The sequence below is a fragment of the Abrus precatorius genome, unplaced genomic scaffold (genome assembly GCF_003935025.1).
Source record: "Abrus precatorius isolate BTA unplaced genomic scaffold, Abrus_2018 Scaffold1, whole genome shotgun sequence".
NCBI lineage: Eukaryota > Viridiplantae > Streptophyta > Magnoliopsida > Fabales > Fabaceae > Abrus > Abrus precatorius.
The window spans coordinates 5038948-5059072 of NW_020874291.1; the positions used below are offsets into that span (position 1 = coordinate 5038948).

Genomic DNA, 20125 nt, shown 5'->3' on the forward strand with positions numbered 1-20125 from the left:
AGCCTACAAACACATTCCATTCCATAAAAAGAGGCATTTTGTGGGCAAAGCAAAGAGCTCAAATGGTACAGACAAGAACAATTAAGCACAGAGAATGGTGTGGCATACGGTCACTATGTATAGCAATCAAATGTATAGCAGAATATGGCTTCTAAGCTCAAGGACCATAATGCAGCAATTAGTGAAATTAAAGTCACGAAAAGCATGTTCAACACCCAGAAAGATCAACAATCATGGTTAATTATGTAATGTGCATGAGGATCAAGTGCAGTAAAAGTAAAATGGCATGGAATTGAAAAGCAAAACAGCAAAATGGAGGGGCCAAAACTAAATGGAAATGGGCACGAACCAAATTCAGGCACTAACATACATGAACAAGAAGTTTAATATCATTTTTGGCATGTTTAGAGCATAAAAATGAAGGAGGGGAGCATAACAAAAACAACAAATGGGAGTAATGGCAAAGAGGAAGTGGGCGTGGCCACTATTGGAGGCAAAAGTGGGAACGCCCAATTGGATGGGAGTAATACACCCCATTGGGTGCAATTTAGGGACCTCACCCTCTCTAATTCATGTAAGAATGCTCAATTACACAAGAATTACACCTCAATTTCAATAAAAAAGAAGTAAAATTGAAAAGCCCCAAATTGGGGAATCTAAGAACCCTAACCATAAATGGAGAGAAATTGAGAGAATTACCTTGCTTGAAGCCATGGGTGTGGTGAGGGAAGGTGCGTCTTGGGACTAGGAGTGAGTGGGTGTGAGTGGGTGTGAATGGGTGTGAGTGGTTGTGAGTGGGTGTTGCGACTTTGAAGGATTTTAGGGGCTGTGCGCAGTGGGCTAGCCCAAAGAGTGGTGCGCGTGGCCACTTTTGGACTTGAAAGTGGGAACTACAGTGGGTTCCTTTGGGGGACAAGTGTGCATGGCCACTTTCAAGTGAGAAAGTGGCAACTACAGTAAGCTAAAATTCAAGGCTAATTTGCGCGTGGCTACTATGGGTTTGAAAGTGGGAACTATAGTGGGTTCCATTTTGTGAGCATATGTGCGTGGCTACTTTCATTGAAGAAAGTGGTAACTACAGTGAGCCCCAAAATGCAAAGTGAATTGCGCATGGCTACTATTGGACTTGAAAGTGTCCACGCGCAAACTATTGACCTCCTGGGTGTCAAAGTAGCCACTTTCACTCTTAAAAGTGGGAACTACAGAGAGAGAAACATGCTTACTTTGAGCCAAAGTGACCACTATGGCCTATGAAAGTGGCCACTCTCACGAAAAACAAATTGTACCAAGCATGAATGAGTACCTAAAGTGTTTGCTGCTGCCACAATCCCTGCAAAAATTATGAGTCCACAAAAAATTATTTACACAAAATTGAATTGTATCAGAGATCTATCTACAAATGAAAACAAATAAGAACAAAAACTCAATTGAAAGAATGAAAAGGGAAAGAACAAAATTCCTTATTCACGTGTGAGTTGCCTCTCACAGAGCGCTTCTTTAACGTCATTAGCTTGACGTGCGAAGTGATTTACTCATGACCGGGGTCTTGGTCGAAGGAATTGATGGGGGAGTACACATCCATCTCTTCAATCTCCTCCAAGGGAACTGAGTTCTCCACACAAAAAAAGCTTCAGGCGATGTCCATTCACTGGAATGCAGCCTTCCAGTCATGAACTTGAGACATGAGTTGAATAGAAGCATCTTTTGACCTACACAAGACTCTCCTCTACCTATCAATTTATCATGATACTTCTTGGTTCTCTCCTTGTAGGTTCTTGAGTCTTCATATGCTCCTAAGTGTAGCACTTCTAGTTCTTGGAGTTGTGGCTTCCTTTTCCTCTTCCTCTTTCTCTTTCTTTTCCTCTGAAGCTGCTTCACTAGTTTAGTCCCCTCTTTCAACAGAATTTTGTGCATGCACAGGAAAGGGCTAATATCAGGAATGTCAGCTAAAGTCCATCCAATAGCTCTCTTGTGCCTTTTAATTACTTCCAACAATATCTCCTCTTGATCGCCTTCAAGCTTGGTGGAAATAATGACTGGGAGCTTCTCATAATGTTCTGGTAGGGGCTTCAACTCCAATGTGGGAAGTTGCTCCACAGAAAGAAGTGATTTGGCACTTTCATTTGACAAAGTCTCTGCAATATTCAAACCAAAGGCGTTAGATTCAACTGTACTTGTACTCAATACATCACATTCCAACCCTATGGAATTTTCAGGTTCATCAACGTTGAAAGTAGTAGAATTTGCATTCAAATAATCAGAAATCTCAGCACAAATGTCACACAGAGAAGAACTATTACACGATTCACAATTGGAAGTATCTACACAATCAGAAAAATTAAGGAGAGAGTCTCCTCCTAGAAATTCAGACAAATTATCATCTATTAATTCATCAAGATGGTTAATGTGGAAAACAGAGTGTTCTTCATTTGGATGCTTCATAGCATCCAGTATATTAAAGCAGACAACACTGTCTCCAAACTCCATAGTAAGTGATCCGGCATGCACATCAATCTTCGTTCTCGCAGTCTTTAAGAACGGTCTTCCCAAAATGATTGGTGCAACACTATTCATTGACTCTTTCATGCAAGGATGTAAAAATCAGCTGGAAAAATGAGGTCATTCACCCTCACTAACACATCCTCCACAAGTCCAGCTGGATGTGTTGTGCTCCTATTTGCTAGCTGGATGATGACACCTGTGGGCTGCAATGGTCCAAGAGACAAAGATGTGAAGATAGATAAAGGCATAACATTAATAGATGCACCTAAATCAAGCATGGCATTATCTATCCTATTGTTGCCTATAATGCAACGATAGTAAACGTCCCTGGATCTTTGCATTTCACAGGCATGGAAGTTTTCTGCCTCTCAAAAAGAGCTGATACATTCCTCCCCATGTTCACTCTTTCATTACCCTTTAGCCGCCTTCTATGAGTGCACAAGTCCTTAAGAAATTTGGCGTACTTTGGGATTTGCTTGATAGCATCTGACAAGGGGATATTGACTTTAACTTTTCTGAAAGTGTCTAGAATTTCTTTATCAACCTCCTCTTGCTTCTTGTTGGGCTGAACCATTTTTTGAGGGAAGGGAATAGGAATGGACCTCTCCTCTTTGTCTACCACTTTTGGTTGACATAGTGTGGGCATAGGTGCAGGCTGCTCTTGGCTCTTAATCTCTCCTCCTTCACCTTCTTCAGCTAAAGTGCAACTAGGATCCTTCTCCTTAGGCATTTCTGGCTCTTGCATCACCTTACCAGATCTCAAGGTAATGGGCACTCACATTCTTTGGGTTTTTTACAGTTTGTGTAAGGAGATTGCCTGAACCTTGAGATTGAAGTTGATTTAGGGATGAAGCAAGTTGACCCATTTGATTCTCCAAGGTCTTGATACTTGCTTGAGTCTGTTGTTGGAAGGCCTGACTCTGTTGCTGGAAATTGAGATTACTCATGGTGAGTTGCTTCACAAGGTCTTCCAAAGATGACTCACTCTTTTGAAGTGCAGGAGCTACTGAAGGGGATGTTTGATGGTGTTGTTGAGAAGAAGATGATGGATGGTGATGTTGTTGGGCTGAATATGGCTTGCTTTGTCCAGCTTGATGCGGTTGGAAATGGTTGTTGGATGGTTGGCTAGAGCCTTGATGCTGTGCATTTCCTCTCCACCTTAAGTTAGGATGGTTCCTCCAACCGGGATTATATCTATTGGAAGATAAATCCCAGCTTTGTTGTTGCTGCGGCTGCTGAAAAGGGAATTTATTAGCATAAATATTAGCAGCGTAAGCTTGAGGATTACCTTCTGAAGATTCAGTTTCTGGCAATGTGGGGCAACTATCAGTGAAGTGATCCGTAGATGAACAAATCCCACAAAGCATTGCTGGAATGGATGGAGGTGGAGGTGTATATGCAGCAGAATTCTTTTGGATGGATGCCAACTGTTTTACCATAGAAGCCAACTCATCTAGCTTATGCTCCAGCTTGTGTGAATCTAAAGTTTGAATCTCATTGACACTCCTAGTCATGAGAGAATTTTGCCTTGTAGCAAACTGTTGAGAGTTAGCTGCCATATTTTCAATGAGGTTTCTAGCAGCAGTAGGAGTCTTGTCAACTAGGGCTCCCCCACTAGCTGCGTCGATCATGCTCCTATCCATTGGGTGTAAGCCCTCATAGAAGTATTGGATTAGGAGCTGGTCACTTATCTAATGATAGGGGCAGCTAGCACAAAGTCTCTTGAAACGCTCCCAATATTCATACAAACTTTCCCTTTCCAGCTGCCTAATACCACATATTTCCTTTCTTATTGAGGCAGGGAAAAATTTTTCAGGAACAATCTCTTGAGGGTGTCCCAACTTGTAATAGAGCCAGGTGGAAGATAATACAACCAGTCTTTAGCCAAATCCATAAAAGAGAATGGAAATGCCTTCAATTTGACATGCTCCTCCAGAACACCTTGAGGTCTCATGGTGGAACATACAATGTGAAACTCCTTCAAGTGTTTGTGAGGGTCTTCACCTGCAAAACCATGGAATTTAGGTAGAAGGTGAATTAATCCAGTTTTCAAAACAAAAGGGGCGTCTACATCTGGATATTGGATCCACAATGTTTGGTATGTGACATCCGGTGCAGCTAGCTCCTTAAGAGTCCTCTCATCACCTGTCATTGCTCCAAAACTAGAGTCAAGTGAAAATGTAGAAGAGTAAACAGAAATTGGTGTCACAGATTGCAAAGATGCAGTAGGAGGTGATGATGGTTCAGAGTGTTCAGAGTGATCAGAGTGATCCCTATGTGTCCTAATGTGCCTATGAAAAGTCCTATCAATCTTCTGGTCTAATGGATACAAATCCCTAGGGTTTGATCGGGTCATGCACTAGACATCAACTAACTAAATTGAAAGCAAATTGAGTAAATGAAATAACAAGAACAGTTTGAAATCTCTCTGCAGAATTTTGCAGAATTATGCAGCAAAAGTGCAGAAAAACAGAGTAATATGCAGCAAAATGAGTGCAGAAAATTGAAAGTGAGTAATTGAAAAATTGCAGCACTTGAATGAAGAAAATGATGTAGGAAATCTTGCAACAACAATGCAGAAACAGATCACAAAATTCGTATGACTTTCAACACAACACAAAAACTCAAAATGAAACAAACACACTAACATGCCAGTCACAAAAACAAAGTACCAAGCATGTTCAACATAAGTTCAGCACCAAAAATTCCCCGGCAACGATGCCAATTTGATGAAACGAATTTAGCTACTCGTCATGCAAAAGATTGTCGTTAATCCTCATCAAATATGCAAAGAAATAAATGCAGTACTAGGGTGTTGTCCTAGGTCGTCTCCAAGGAATTTTTGGTTGGGAACATACATCGAACAAGTGTGAACATATATTTTAAAGCAAGTAAATTAGGGGGAGGTTTGTCAATTTCCAGATTTTAATCAAGAGAAAAATGTAAACTAGTGAAATTCAATCAATTAAAATGAGTAATTCCTAGTCAATCAATAAGTTCCATCATTATTCTTTCAAATGATTCAGTAATCCCCTTTCTTTCCCTTGAATTAAGTTAATCTAACAAGCGAAAATTAACTTTAACATCCCAATTAAAATTAAGCATCTTAATGGGCTCCAATCTCTATCCCTAAGATTAAGCAACCTCAAAGATTAATAAAAATTAAGCAATTTTGAATTATAATTTTGTTGGGTAATTTAGGGTTCATTAAGCAATGTTCCCTTCATGCAAATTCCATTTCATTCAAAGATTGGGGTCAATAAATTCAAGGAAAGAAAGATTTGTATTGCAATTAATCCCAAGAATTCAAGATTCATGTGCATTGACTAGGAATTACAAGGAAGTTTAGCCTTCCATGTGGATGGGCTTCACAAATGAAAGAAAGAAATGCAAGAACGTAAGTAACATTAATGTAAATTCAACAAAAATCAAAAGGAAAATTGGAAATTAAAACCTATAGAGGACCCTTGGCTGTCACCCAAGACTCTAATGTTCTGGAAAATTGTCTCAATTTGGAAAAGGAAAAAAATGTGTAAAGTGTAAAAGTCCCGTATCCTAATTCCTAAAACCTATTTATATTGGATGCCATGTCAGCAAAGTGTCCACTTTTTACTTTGAAAGTGTCTACTTTGGGTCAAAAGAGTGTCCACGCGCAGGATGAAAGGTTTGCTACTTCTCTGGAGTTGCCACTTTTTGTGCTGAAAGTGGCCACTATTTCAGCCAATAGTGTCCACGCGCAGAAATGCTCCCAAACGGCATCCTGGAGCTCCCTTGAGTGGTCACTGTGAAAGGCAATAGTGGCTACTTTGGGTCCTTCAATTTCCAAACTTGCTGTGGTTGTCACTTTTGCTCTTGAAAGTGGCTACTTTGAAGCCAACCTTCATCCAAGGGCCAAGATTTCTCAAAAATTAACTTGGGGATTCTGTAAAATTATTAAGAAAATTAAAATTGCAGTCTATATCTATGTAATTAAATGCAAATTAACTAAAAATTAATAAACCTATGATTTTTACTCAAAATGTAATTTTTGTACTATTTACACTATATAAGTCTAATTTTTCTATTAAGGAAAACTAAAAAGACAAGTAAAAACATGATCAAATGTGGATTCATTAGGGAGTTGATCCCAAACCCTAACTTCACTTAGGTAGTTTGAATTGAAAAACTCCTACTTACTTTCATAACTATCTAAATATAACTTGTAGGAAAAGGCCCGAATAAAACTATTTTGAGGAATATTATGATTTTTCTAAGCAATCATTGTTTACAAGTAGTAAGGATTTGCTATTTGATGTTTTCAGAATAGTGGACATGTTATAAATAATGGATTATGCCAAACTTTAGGATAGACGACCTTATTATCCATGACAAAATATGTATGTTAGATTGTACAATTGGGCTAAGCCCGGAGGTGTCATACCTTTGGCACCTTGTATTGATTTGTGTGATGTATGGACTTGTTTAAAGATTTTCTGCATTGAATGTATGTTTGTTGATGATTGAAGTATGTGAAAATAGGCTGAATGATGTTGTTAATGAAAAGTGTTATATTATTCTTGAATGAAGATATAGTTTGATGTATGAAATGAAATGATGTGACATGACGGTGAAATTGTTGAAAAAGTGATTATAGTACAGGAGTCAAAATGATTGATAGATGTGATTATAATACAGGTATTATGGTACATCTAAGGGTGTATTCATAATACATGTATCGTAATATATCAAGTTATGTGGTCAAGACTCACGTATTATGACACATTGACCTATGAGAAGGATATGGAAAAGAATGAGAAAATGTTGGTGGTGAGTTTAGATAGCTACAGAGATACACTAGGAATATAGAATCTAGAGAAGATTGGGAAATCTTAGGGAAATGAGGGTGGTGAATACTATCTGTGAACGAGTGCACAATGATTTGTAGAAAGTGAGAGCATTCACAAGCCACACACTCATTTCTTGACGAGACTCTTGACTATACCTTTGCTAAAAGGGGTCGGGTCAGCACACGTGTATCCGTGTTGCTACGGCTAACCAGCGACTATCTAAGCTATGAAGTTCTCAAGGGATCTTAGAAGCATTGAATATGAAAGTGAAATAAATGTAAAACTGAGATGTATATGAGACAGTATAGCAATTGTATGATTATAATATATGCATTATACATATCGGTTGATGTTGTTATGATATATGTGTTGTAATACATTGACGGGTGCGATTAGGACACATGTATTGTGACATATTGATCGACGTGGTATAATACATGTATTAGGACGTACAGAGTAGTAGGAAAATGCTTGTTATGAAAATTTGCAAAGATGATTGAGTGTTTATTCTGTGTGTACTTCGTTCTGCAATAATTCTTCTACCTGTTTCTTTACCTCAGCCAACTCCACTGGTGACATCCTATATGGTGCAACAGAAATAGGATTTGCTCCTGGAATGAGATCAATAATAAACTCAATCTCTCTTTCCGGTTACAATTCAATAACATCATCAGGGAAAACTTCTAAAAATCTCTCACCACTGGGAAATACTCAGGCTTCATTTCCTTTTCAGTCTTAATTGAAAATAGAACCATGAAAGCCTTAGCACTCATTACATTTCCCAATGGATCTGGACTTAAGAGTCTAGCATTTTCTGATATTTTAGAGCCAAAAATCTTAAAACTTTCTCTTTACAGTCTAATAGAACATGGTTGGATGACAACCAATCCATTCCCAAAATTACATCAAGTTAGGAAAGAGGTAAACAAATCAAATCTACACTAAAAATCCTACTATGTACCATCACAGGACAACCTAAACATAGAAGAAGTTGCTACGGGCTTACCCGTAGGAGTAGATACAATAACATCACAAGACAATTCAAATACAGGTAATTCCAAACATCTCATACAATTCGCAGAAATAAAGGAATGTGTAGCACTAGAATCAAACAACACATCTAAAAGTCGGTCTTTTATGATACATTTACCTCTAATAAGCTCCTCTGATTTTGAAGCCTCAGCTCCACTTGTAGCAAAAACTTTGCTTTGCACATTTGGCTTTGTGCCAATGCTTGCTCTACATTCAGGTCTTTGTAACACACTCATGCTTCTGCTTTTTTGTGGAGCATACCAACGGACACTTGCAGAGTGTCCCATTTTCCCACAAATGTCATATGTTGGTGGAAGTTGAGGACAATTTCTTTTAATATGAGGTCCACCACACTTGCAACATTTTAGTGAAATTCTGAAAGAACCAAAACCACCACTACTATCGTCTTGAGATATAGTCCCCTTCACTTGAGACTGATTTGGACTAGAGTAAGGTCCTCTAGAAAATCTTGAAGGCCTTCAGTCTTGCCTCACAAGACCACCAATTCTGGTATCCACCGTCTTACCCTTAGTATTGGCTTCAAATATTCTGCATTTACTCACTAGAGTGGGTAAATCTGTTAACTGGAATACACTAACGACAACTTAAATATTTGGTCGCAACCCATGCTCAAATTGAGCACATAGATCTTCCTCTCCATCATCATATTGATAGTGAGGCCAGTATTTCATAAATTCATGAAATTTAGCAGTATATTCACCTACAAACATGTTTCTTTGTTTCAACTCAAGGAACACTCTAGCCTTCTATTTCTTTAAATCTCTAGGGAAATAATTTTCCAGGAAGTTTGCCTTGAATGTCTCCCAAGGAATATAACCATCTTCTTGCAGTAGAGTTTGACTAGCAAATCTCCACCAGTCTTCAACTTCTGCACTTAGCATATAGGTAGCATAAGTTACCTTATGCTCCTCTCTACATCCCATGGCATGAAAAATCTTCTCCACATCTGCTATCCACCTCTGAGCTCCCTCAAGATCAAACTTTCTCTCAAATTTTGAAGGGTTATGCCTAGTAAAAGAAGAAAGTCCTCTATACTCGGCTGGTTTAGCCTCTTGGTTATGTGCCAAAGTCTCTAAGACTTGGGTCATGCACTCCAGAAGTTCATTTGTAGCACCAGCATGTCTACCTCTACCAGTCATAGCTCTAATCTTGCAATAAACTTAGATCACTTATTATTAATCTATCATTCACATATGCATAGATATATCTAGTTCAAGTAATTTACATCTAACAAGTCATATTAGCAAATAATAATTTCATATTCCAGTATATCTATTACACAACACAAACATGTTAGTCCCATACCCCAGTCTGGTCTGGATGAACTACTCTGATACCAAAATTGTAACACCTTATTTTTTCTTTTTTCAAATACATTATATTTTTATAAAAGAATCAACAAAGTAAAATGAATTCCTTTGAACATTCTTGTAAGTAAGAAAGAAATGTGAAAATAATATAAACCATAGTGTAAAAATTTCTTTGTTTCATAAGTACTATGGAAAACAAAGATTTTAAACTTTCATCTACAACAAAGAAAATAGTTGTTTTACAACTGTCTCAAAAGAATGCTATAGAACTGAAAATATCCATTACATAACTCAAAATAACTAAGTCCTATAGCAGTTCTCATTCATCCATGCACTGTGAGCATGATACTACTCATTTTGGTTTCCTGAAAATGTTTTGTAAGGGTGAGTCTCTACCCCACCACTCATACATAACACATATTCATCATAAAACACATCTTATCACGATTAAAGAAAACATCATGGTATTACATATGATCATATAAAGCCAGTTCTCATCTCAACACATAAACACATATTATTACAGAGCAGCTTTTACTAACCGCTATCCAAGTTAGTGCTCTAAAAACTTATTTATGACATAGTGAGTTTTTAAAATACAAATTTATTTTTCTTTGCCTCAATAGTGTAATTTCATAATTATCACATTCATCATCTTCACTCCACTTGCTTCCAAAACTAAAAAATAATACAATAAATTAATAAAACAAAAATAAAGCACTTATTTATACGTAAATTTTAATTGTAAAATAGTTATAAGTATTAGTGATAATATCCCTAAAAGATTTACCTTATAGTTCCTACATTCCTCAAACCTCCTTCCTATATTTATTGCTACTGTAGTAAGCACTCTTCATGGCATAATAATAAAATGGATACCTAACAATTCTTTGAGCATACTTGGTCAACGAAGATTGCGAATCTATGGAAATGAAAGTTGTGTCTTGTGTTCTCACATTTGAAAAAGCTCTAATTTTCAGTGAAGGAGAAACAAGATTATAATATTTATTTTTTAATTGTTTTACACATTCGACAAAATTTTAAATAAAAAAATTCATGTTAAACTCATAAATATTGTTTAGGCTACATTAAAGTCACATAGAATATCTCTGTTAGGTTATGTGACAAAACTAACAAAAAGATAAATGTGAAAAAAAAGAAATTCAAGAACTAAAATTAGTCAAAATAAAGTTAGAAAATGAAATTAAAACTTGCATTTATATTTAAGTTGTCAAAAAACTAATTTTATCAAAAATAATAATGAGGGCGTTCAAAGAAAAGAAAAACACAATAAACATATTCATTCTTAAATATAAATAGTTGTATTTAATATATTTTTTTGTTCTAGATTATACATATATTTTCAAGAAGTTATGGATACCTAGTTGAGATTGAGCTCAGCATACCACCCTCAGACTGATGGTCAATTCGAGCGAACCATTCAGACCTTAGAAGACTTGTTGCGGGCTTGTGTTATTAATCAGAAAGGTGATTAGGAGGATATTCTTCCTTCAGTAGAATTTATCTACAATAATAGTTACCATTCAAGCAAATGGATGGTGTAACATCCTCATTTTTAAATGGTGTTTAGTAATGGATTATTAAGTGATGATAGATGATGTTGGAGGATGTTAAAAAAGATTTTAAATGTTTAAGAAGAGTTCTGGTGTAGGGGAATCTCACTCAAGCAAGACATGCCTTGCTTAGGCTAGATTGAATGCCCAGGATCATTCCTTTCTGGAGCATTCTTGCTCAAGCGAGAATAGATCAGGTCACCTCAACCGTCACCTCGCTCAGGCGAGATGGAGCTCGCCTAGGCGAGGAGTCGCAGGAAAATCTAGAACTCTCTTACACCTCCTCGCTCAAGCGAGAATATCAGAAAATGTGTAAGGAACCATTGTCTGCATATCTTGCCCAAGCGAGGTACTCCTCGCTCAAGCGAGAATTTCTTGCTCAACCGATAGCACGCAAACTAAGGGTTATTTAAGAAATTTCTAGAGTGAGATATTTCATTTCTCTTAATTCCCGTTTCGTTTTCTTCATTTTCTCTGAATTCCTACTTCATTTTCTCTAAAAAATCTCCTCTAAACTCCGGTTATTAGCTGAATCCAAGCTTGGACACTTAATCTAAGCAACTCTAAGTAAGTTTTCTTGAATTTAAATTTAGATTTTTTGTTTGATTCTATTCAAGTTCTATTTTTAAAGATTATCTCGTGTTGTTTAGGGAAACTTTCCTTTTAACCGATCCTCTTCATCAAACTCCCTCTAGATCTTCATATCAAGATAAGAAGAGCTCTATCTCATCATTAAGACGTAACAACTATTTGTAATTTTGAAACCTTCATGGTGTTCCTTATTATTGTGAATAAATATATATTAGAATAAAGTTTAGGTGTTATGATAATTTAATGATGTTTGTTTCGGTGATTTTATGTTGATGTGTATTTAATAATTGTGGGATGATATATAATATAATTGGTTATAATACCCGAATTGGGCTGAGTTCAGAGGTATCCAACCTCTGGCAAATTGTTTGACTAATGACTTACTAAAGGTGTGCATAGCATGTTAGTATAATTATTGATTTTGTTCTGGAAGTGAAGTTTGTTGAGAATGATTAAAAAGAAAGAATATTATGTATGGAAAATATATGTGTAATTTTGAAATTTTGTATAGAATTGAATCTGGAAATATTAAGCTTTGGTGAGATTACATAATTTTGAGATGTGTGTTTATAACATGTGAGCTGTAGCCTATTAATTGATGTGATTATAATACCATTTTTGTAACATCCTTATTTTTATGTAAATAATTTTCTTTAATAATTTATATTATTGAAAATATGATTAAGAAAGTTCATAAGCACTTGTACAACTTTGAAGAAATGGTACAATATGAGAATATAAACTAATGAAATTTGACAAATTTATAAAATTTACCAAATTAAAAATTTCACTGTCAATGAAATAAAGATACATAAATAAATTTATACATCTCTTACAATAAATTAATTATATCCAAGTAGTTTTTTCCCACAATTCTTGACGAGTATGACCGTAGAACGGCTCAACCTTCTCCATCCCTTTTCTTTCATTACCTAGAAAATATAGTAAGGGTGAGTATTTCCCGCCCGACTAAATCTCTTTTATTATAGATTATCTTAAATGAACTAACGTTATGGCCTAACATCCTATTCTAACTCATTACAATAATAAACAACTTACATTGACAATCATCATATCAAAGCATATACAACAATTCACTCATTCTATATACATTTCTATGTTAACATGTATGTTATAATAAATGTATCATATCGTTTCAATTAAGATGTCACAATACTTGTGTCCTAGTTACACCCGTCAATGTACTACAACACATATATCGTAACAACATAATTCGATCTGTTACGATGCATATATTATAATCAAACAAATTCTATACTATTTTACATTTATAACACTTTCATATTCATCATACTTTCATAATAATTACCCCTGAGATCCTTTGAGAACTTCATAGCATAGATAATTGTTGGTTAGTCACAGCATCATGGATACACATGTGCTGCCCCAGCCCCTTTTAGCAAAGGTATAGTCAAGAGTTTCATCAGGAAACGAGTGTGTGACCAAACTATGCATTCACAATTTTATAAATGTGTACGCTCAAGTGAATGTCATCCCCCACCCTACGTTTCTCCTAAATTTTTCAAATCTTCTCCGGACTCTATACCCTAGTATATCTCTATAACTATCTATACTTATTCTCTTTCTCTTTCTCAACATTTTTCATTTTCAATTCCACATTCTTTTTATCGATCAGCATGTCATAATACGTAAGTTATTATTTATATAATTTTGTGTATCACTATATATATATATATATATATATATATATATATATATATATTATAATACACTCTTTAATGTACCATAATATATATTGTAATTACACTTTTGAAATTGTTTTGGTCCATGCATCATAATCATGTATCTCATTCTTTCTCAATCGTATTCTATTTCTCTTTCATATATCACATACTTTCAAAATCAATCAATACTTCAATTATTCATGTGAATTTACTCAATTTGGACACATATCAGCTACCAAATTTTATTTTTACTTATTGCATCATTCCAGTCTAACATAGAAAATTATCATACAATGTCACACCATACAGTCAGTACAATATGCCGAAGGTCGGATACCTTACAGACTACCTTAGGACTTAGTCCAATTCGTACAATCTCAATATGGTCTTCTAACCTAAAGTTTAGTATTTTGTGTCTTTTATTACTTAACTCATATACATCTTAAGTAACTTGGTTCTAAAACTTCTTAATGTTATTCTAACCCGTAACTCATTCTAAAAATCTGATTTCATTAATTTCAGATAAATCCAAAACCTTTCTTTATACCAAAAATACACTTTTACCATATGATTTCACAAAAATTTACAGATTTTTAATAAACTAGGTTACTCAAATTCTCATGGGATCACTATGTATATATATAAAACTAAGGCTTGATAATACTCCCCTTACCTAGAAATAGTTCCTCAAAATGAGTTCTTTGAGAGATCTAGCAGAGGAGTTCCACGATATCAACGAGAATATAAAGATGAAGTTTCCTAAGTATTTCAAGATAAATATCTTAATATGAGAAGAAAACCCAAGAAAAAGAATAAAACTAGAGATCTGAGCTCTGAGAAACTTACTTGAATCCAAATGAAATCGATGTTTGAGCTCGGATCTAAAAAAGTTTGAAGTTCGAGAGAGCTTTCCCTAGAGAGAGAAAGGAGAAAGAATAGAGAAAATGAAGAGAGAAGGTCGTGGGTGAGAAATAAATGTTTTTGAAGTTGGAGTTCCTTAAATATCCTTCCAAACTCACGCAATCTTGCTTGAGCGATAAGATTCTCGCTTGAGCAAACTCCACCCACGACTGGGCGAGCCTTTCTCGCCTGGGCAAGATAACCAAACAACAAGACTATTCATCTTTTTGATATTCTCGCTTGACTAAGATACAATCTCGCCTGAGCAAGATTGAGCCCAGAGAGCACCCTATCTTTCTTGTGACTCCTCACTTGGGCGAGCTATATCTCGCTTGGGGGAGCTGCTCCTAGCCTGAGCGAGATCCCTTCTTGTCTAGGCTAGAGGACAGTTGCGGCAACTTTATCCCATCTCGGTTGAGCGAGAGAGTTCCAAAACGCTCTCTTTAGGAAATCTTACCTCGCTTGAGCACGATACCTCTTATCTAAATTCCTATTTTTCCTACATAAGAACAACAAAATTGAGGGTGTTACATATTGTCATACATCGAGTGTATTTACAATATATGCATCGTAATACATTAAATTATATGATTATAGCACATGTATTATAACATATTGATCTGTTAATGGTATATGGATTAATAAGAAAGGAATTAGTGTGAATAGTCACAGCAATACACTGGGAATGTGGAATATGGAGCTGATTATGGAAGTCTGGGGGGAAATGTAGGGTGATGGATGACCTTCGCTTGAGTGTACACATTTATAAAATGTGAATACATCATTTGACCACACACTCGTTTCCTGACTAACACTCATGACTATACTTTTGCTAAGGGGCCCTATAAGTGTGTACGTTGTATCTATATGCATGAGTTAACTGGCAGCAATTTACCTATTGTGTAAGACCTCATAAAATGCTAGAGGCAACTATAAAATTTGATCATATAGTATAAGAAATTGTTGAGTAGATAATGAAGTGAATTGAATATATTATTAATGTGTATGAAAGTGATGATGTGATTAACTCATAATTAATGATATGATGTTTTATTTGAGTTCAATATAGATATTAGTATAGAAATTGATGTATTCATCCTTGCATACAAAGATGTAAATAGATTTACATATGCATTAAAATATATTTGTTGTTTATGTTTTAATGATGAGAAAGAAACTCATCCTTACAAAAGATTTCTGGAAACAGAAATGACGATTAGAATCAAACTCTCAATGTTTGGGCATGGATCAAAACTGCTCTAAGAAGAAATATTTTGCTTATTTTGGTCATATAATGATGTATTCTAAGTCAAATATGTAATTTTGGGTTAAAAGTCTGTAAAAAGTATACTTTTAAATACAACTTAAATTTAATACTTAAACACTCAATATTATTTAAATTTAGTTATTATCATAAAAAGGCAGTTAAATTTTGATTATTTTATTGTTTAAATTTATTGCGAATATATTCCATCATGAAAAGTTTCAATTTCAAAATATTTATACTACTTATTTTAATGAAGAATCGATTTATTCCATTGGTTTGCAACAAATTATTATTTATTTTTAGAATTTAAAAAGTAAAGTGTTACAGATAGCACCTTTTAAGGCCTCGTATGGCAGGAGATGTCGGACACTCACCTATTGGTTCCAAGATGGAGTTCATTTGATAGTTGGGCTCGAGATGCTTCAGAAAACTATGGAGAAAGTTGAGCTTATCTAGAGGAGATTGAAAACAACTCAGAGTCGTTAAATGTTATATGTTGATCAACGGCGGAGACCTCTGAAGTTTGAGGTGGATGATTATGTTTTCTTGAGAGTATCCCAAATTACGGGTGTTGGACGAGCCTTGAAAGCAAAGAAGCTGATACCAAAATTTATTAGACCATATCAGATATTGCATCGTAGGGGACCAGTAGCCTATGAGTTAGCTTTACCACCTCAGTTGACAAGGTTGCATAATGTCTTTCACGTGTCACAGTTGAGGAAGTACATTCTAGATCTCACTCACGTAATCGAACCTGATACTGTGCAGATACGAGATGACTTATTGGTTGAGCTTTCAGCTGTGCGTATTAAAGACACTAAAGTTAAAGAACCCAGAGGCAAGTCAATCCAACTAGTGAAAGTCATTTAGGATCCAGTTACTAGTGATGCAATGTGGGAGTCAGAGGATCGGATGAGAGACCAATACCCCTATCTTTTTTGTGATAAATGAATTTTTTAGGACAAAAATTTATTTTCAGGGAGAGAATTGTTAGATCGGTGTATTTTCATGTATGTATTATTTCTTTTAAATTGTGTTATGTATGTTTGAAATGTATGTATCATTTAGTGTATTAGGTATATAATAACCTAAGGATTGTAGTTGAGAACTTGTATTGCTTCATTCTAGGAAGAATTAGGAGTTCTAGGTGAGGGTGTCTCACTCAAGCAAGGAAATTCTCACTCAACCAAGACTGAGTTGTGCAGAATTAAACATCTAGGAGCATTCTCGCTTAAGCAAGATCAGATAGGACTGCCCCAACTGTCCTCTCGACCAGGTGAGAAGGGATCTTGTTCAAGCGAGAGGCAACCTTTTTAGGCAAGAGAAGCTCACTCAGGCAAAGAATCACAAGAAAAATGGGTAGCTCTTTGAACCTAAACTCGCTCAGACGAGACGTTCCTCGCTCAAGCGAGAGTAGCAAAAATCTGAGAGGTTCCACTATCTGGTTTGCTCGCCCAGGCGAGGGCAAGGCTCGCTCAAGTGAGAGTGCTTGGGCCTGAAAGGGTATTTAAGGAACCCTAGTGCAGAAAAATGTCATTTTTCACCAGATGGCCTCTTTCTCTCATTTTCTCTCTGTTCCTTCACTTTTTTCTCTTAGAGAAAACCTTCTCAAGAATGAACTTCTTCCCTATCCAAGTGGAACCCCTGTTTAGTTCGGATCTAGGTGAGCTCCTACAACCTCATTCTCCAACTCTTCGTCTTATTTCTTGGGTTTCTCTTCTCTAAAGTTTCTATTCCCTAATAGCGAGAAGATCTGAACCCTCAAGTGGTATTTCTTTCTTGGAACTCACGTGGAGTCCAATTTAAGGAAGCCTAGTTCCAAGTAAGGGGATCTTACCTAAACTAGCCTTATTTATTTACTAAACACTGAGATATTTACATGTATAATTTTATTTCAGCTAAGAATGAATTAGTGTATGAACAAACCTTAGGATAGGACCCAGTGTAAACACAGTTGAGTGGGTTGACCATTGTTGATGAATGTAACAATGCTTGATGTGTGTGTGATGGGATTTTCTGTTGTCTTGTGAAACTACTCACATTTGAAATGCTATAATGAAATGTGCCAAAATTAGTTGGTAAATGCTAATATTGGTCAAGTAAATACCTGAGTTACAATATAAGTGCTAAGACGAGCTGATAAATATTGTGAAATAATATATAGAAATGCTTATTATATGGTTGCGTTGTAATTGTATGAAATGTCGTTATATTGGGGCTAAGTCACATATTTAAAGGGGTGTAGGCATGTAACGATTCAAAAACATGTCGAGTTAAGTTGTGTTTTATCTATATCCAAGTACCAGAATGGGTCATTCCCAGACTGAAAGATTGTAGGTTCCTTCTAGTTTTACTAAGGCTATAATGCCAATTGGAGCTGAGTTGTTATTGTCTACATTAAGTAAGTTGATAATGGACTGTATTGCTGCGTTATGTGTTAAGAAATGTAGAAATAATAGGTTGTACAAATATTTATATTCACATTCTTATATATATATATGATCATGAATTTTATTTCATAAGCTCACCCTTACACTTTGTCTATGTTGGTGTGTTTGCATTTTGTAATGATCATTTTGGAGTACGTGAGGAAATGTGACAGGTGCTATAGCTACTTCTTAAGCTGAAAGGTATCAATAAATGTCAGAGTCAACATACTTTTTAGGAAAAACTTATAGCTTTAATTATTTTGTCAATCTAAGTTTTATTGATAGGTCTAGACTTTTTAGCTACAATTTTTAAGCAATGTAATTATTATTCAAAATTTTGTATTGAGCTCCATGTAAAGCAATTGTTGCAAATATCAGTGATCCTTTACAAAAATAGATCGTGACATAACATACACAATTCTAATAATATCATGATTGATCAAAGCATCATAATATCACACGCAATACTAATAATATCATGATTGATCAAAGCATCATGAAGCAACAAATTTACTATATCATAAAATTTACTATTTGATTCATTTAACTTTAAACTGTTAAATATACTTTTAAAATATTTAAATATTTTATTTAATATATTTAATTTTAAATTTACTAACTTTTGCTTGTTTAATTTTTATGTGAATATCTGAATTTTTTAATTTTTTTTATGCTTTATCTTCTTCTTTAAATGTATTAAAACTACAAATTGTTTATGTTTTGATTGTTTGTACTATAAATGAGAATATGTTTAGTTTTATTTTTATTAATTGATGTTGAGATAAACCTTTAAAATTCTTATAACAATAACAAGTGTTTTGTATTGAAAAAAATGTAAAATTTATTAAAAATTAATTTAGCAAAATAAATTTACAAATATTTAATAATATTTTAACAAAAATTTAAAATAAATTAAATTATAAATATTTTAATTTTAACAAGAAGGGTTATTAATATTTTAAAATAACAAAAATACAGTACATACATCATTTTAAAAGAAAGAAATATAATTTATCCTATATATATTACATATTTTCGTTTCGCTTTCAACGACGGCTGTGGATAAATTTACTGGGCAGTTATATATGTGTATAACGGTGAATCAAAATTTTATAATATATATGACGTTTTAAGTGAGAGGTGAAAGAAATTAATAATAGTTATTGATAAAAAAAATAGATAATTAAATAATAACATTAAATTTAAATTATTTATTTTGATTTAATAATCATTACTAATATTTATATATATATATATATATGCACTGAATATAATCTTCTAATACTAACGTTATAATTTATTATTTCACTAATAACTGTTAAATATAAATTAAATATAAAAAATTTTAAATTTAAACTACTACTAGCATGAGAAGATATTATATATAACGTAAATAACACTACCATACAGAAAAATTTCTTCAATACGCGTACAGATTTATGGGAGAAATCATCAAATAAGGTCTGCTGTATAGTCAACGATTGCGTAAGCTTCCTCAACCACAATAATAATAATAATAATAATAATATTTGAAGTTGGGATCTTTTTATTTGTTTTCACAGTTTTTTTTGTTTTTTTTTTTTTACTTTTCTCTGTTTGTATCTCCTTTTATTACTCTCTCTAACGTAAGAGAAAAAACTTCTATTATTAATCACATGATTGAATTACAGGAAATTTGAATGATGAGTGGCTTTAAACAAATAAAGGCACAAATTCCTCTTTATTAATTCATTCTACGAAAGTTAAATAACTAATGACAGACCATTTCTGTTTAAACGTGTTAACTAGTCTTGTGCACGTTGTATTCGTTTATTTAAAGCATGATTTATTCAAATACACTTTCAGAAACTTTGATTGAAATGGTATTACTTTAATTAGAAAAGTTCAGCTTAAGATGTTTTATCTCAATAAAACATATTCAGAAGTGGTTAGCATAATGAAACACGCAGGCTAATTTTATCTTTTAA

At 34.5% G+C, this 20125-nt stretch overlaps 1 non-coding gene across 1 annotated transcript; it reads left to right on the top strand.

Moving 5' to 3' along the window:
• The first annotated feature begins 4191 nt into the window (after positions 1-4191).
• LOC113861801 lies at positions 4192-4296 on the top strand. The gene has a single exon (XR_003504343.1). It is a non-coding gene; the product is annotated as a small nucleolar RNA R71 (small nucleolar RNA).
• The last annotated feature ends 15829 nt before the right edge of the window (positions 4297-20125 follow it).